The sequence below is a fragment of the Perognathus longimembris genome, chromosome 2 (assembly GCF_023159225.1).
Source record: "Perognathus longimembris pacificus isolate PPM17 chromosome 2, ASM2315922v1, whole genome shotgun sequence".
Classification (NCBI taxonomy): Eukaryota; Metazoa; Chordata; class Mammalia; order Rodentia; family Heteromyidae; genus Perognathus; species Perognathus longimembris.
The window spans coordinates 154,845,050-154,848,021 of NC_063162.1; positions in this window are offsets into that span (position 1 = coordinate 154,845,050).

The window sequence follows — 2,972 nt, forward strand, 5'->3', positions numbered from 1 at the left end:
GGGAAACGTCCCTACCCCTAAGATCATGACACCCAGCCTCTTTCCTCCCTTTCTCCCTTCTGATTTTGCCCCAGGCCTCTCTGAGAAGACTGTGGATACACATCCTGTTTTATGTTCCTCCCTTTAAAGGCCCAGCCCAGGCTCTGTGAAAACAGGTGAGATGCCATGACCAGGTGGAACAGCCTTGTCATGCATCTTCCTGAGTCACATTCCCAACTGAATTTACAAGGGATGTCTTGGCTCTTCCAAACCATAGGTTATCAAGCTCTGGGTCCTGCTGACGCAGCATCATTAGGGTAGAGGCTCACCAGATTCAGAAAGTTATACCTCTTACTTGTCTTAATTTTCCCACTGCCTCTGAGATTGAGAGCTGTGACCATGGATGGCAGACAGACTGAAATGACCCCCCTGGCAGTAGCCATGGCCTGTGAAGGGCCCTGCTTCCCACAAAACCATATTGGGTGATCTAGAGGGAGGCACCCATGGTCTGGAGAGAGTATAGAAAGAACAGGACATTTCTGTGCTATTTCCCTAGGGCTGATAAGACAAGGCACTGCACACTGGGAGCTCTGAAGCTCTGGGAGATCTTTCACAGCTCTGAAGTCCACCATGTGGGAAGCATGGTTGTATTATAGGCCACAATCCCTTGTGAGGTGCAAGGGCATGGTGTGTTCCAGGTCTTGTCCTGGTTTCTAAACCTGTGAGAGAATAGTGTCATTTCTAGAGTAATTCCTCTGTGTGTATTTCTGTGACTGAGTTTCCACCTGTTTTTTTTTTTTCCAGTTTTATGCCTTGAACTCAGAGCCTGAGCACTGTCCCTGGCTTTTTGCTCAAGGCTAGCATGCTGCCACTTGAGCCACAGGACCACTTCTGGCTGTTTTCTATATATATGGTGGTGAAGAATCGAACCCAGGGCTTCATGTGTATGAGGCAAGCACTCTTGCCACTAGGCCATACTCCTAGCCCCAGTTTCCACCTTTTAAGAGGCTATGCAATTACAGGATCAGGGAGTCAGTTCACCTGGACTTCATCTTCCCTTCTACACATGGAATTAAACACACAGAGCAGGTTGTTGTGAGGTTTTTATTTTTTTGAGCAGGATACTTGCCCATGGTTTGTGTTGACAGAACACTGATTTCTATTTGTTGAGAGATGACAACCATCAGAAACCATTCTGAAGTTGGCATCACTGTAGGTCAGGGACACTGAGCACTGTAATCACAGGAGGCATCAGGGAGAAGGTGACAAGGACCTGGTATGAAAAGATGGTCACTGGGTTTGTTAGGAGCTGAGTAAACAAGGTGTCTGGGACACAAAAACGCAGACTCTGGCTGGCCATGCTCCAGGTAGCACTGGGCTGTGGAGGGACCATGGTGTCACCAGGCAAATGACTTCTTAACTTCCAGGAGTTATCCTGTGTTAGCCAGTGCTCTGTTTCAGACAAGATCCCCACCTAGGCAGCCACACAGACACCTGTGGCCTCCTTTGCTCCCGTGAGGCAGGATGCAGGAGATGTGTCAACACGCATTTTAGCCATAAACGATGCCATGTCACCAGGCTGTTTACTCATTTCCTGAAAAAAGGTTATGAATGATCCTACTCAGTTAAAATGTCTCTTTTGACCTTAGTCTTAAAAGGACTCCATCTCTTAGATGAGAAATGGGGCTCTGTTTCTCCCACAGATTTTCCTTATTTTCTGGCTGAAGTATAAACTCTCCATCAGTTCACATGATACAGAAGGACTTGAACACTGTAGTGATGCACACTGCCCATGTTGTGTGTCTATTTGTCCTAGATACTTGGCTTGTTTCCATTGAATTACTGTTGTGCATAATGTTGCTAAACATTTATATATTCACACATGTCTGTGTGAATGTTTTCAGTTGTGTCAGTATATGTATGAATATAATTGCTGGATCCTATGGAAATTCAAGTGTTAGCTTTTGTTTCACATGTGCCAAACTGTTTAACGCAGCTGCCGCACAATTTTGCATTTCTATCATCAATATCTACTTATTTATTTTTTGTCACCAATCCTTGATCATTTTTACATGTTTTTTCTGTTTCTGAAGTGATGTCTTGTGGTTTTGATTCTTATTTCCCTCATGGGTAATGATGTTGAACAAGTTTTTTCTTTTGGTTTTTTGGGGGTAGGTTTTCACTGTGTGGCCTTGAACTCATGATCTTCAAGGCACACCACATGGCTGCAATCAACCAACAGAGCATGGGGCAACTTGATTGTGGAGTCCTGCTCACCTTTGGGGTTGCTAGGGTATATGAAGGCATGTGTGAAGCCACTGGTGTTGGAGGGTGACTGAATCTGTGCAGAGAGGCTTGCCATGTCCAATGTAGGTGCTGGCTCACAGTATCTGGCTGTAAGGAGATGTTGTCCATCTGGAGCACACCTGCACAAGGGCATCCATGAGCACTGAAGCTTCAGAGGCTAAACAGAAGAGGTCAGGAAAGGCCACTGTGATGTTTGGGCTGGATGAACCTGAAGCCTGGAGATTAGGAGGTGCTATGGTGGGTGACAGAAAACCCACTAGCCATTAAATAAAAGTCCGGTAAATTGAACTGCTTCAAAGGATATCAGTACAAACCTCCTAAGATTTCCAAGAGAAGCTGCCAAAATCTCCAAAGCACCCAAGATAGGCTGCCAAACTCTTCAGAGACAAAGCACCCATTAATTCCTAAGAACGGAGATTCAGTAAGTTTATAATAAACCACTGAGTGACCCGAGAGACACACAATCCAAAGATGTGAACAAAGAAATGCAACTACTTGTTGAATCTCCATAGTGTATTTTAGGTATTAGTAAGGAAAGTGCACAGTAGTTGTGAGTTCATCTACCATTTCTACATTCTAAACTACATTGTAGGGTTTGCTATTGAATCCTGGCCACTCACATGTGCTAGCCAAGTGTTCTTGAATGAGTTTTATATTTTGTTAATTTCCACCTTCTCAGTCTAAAA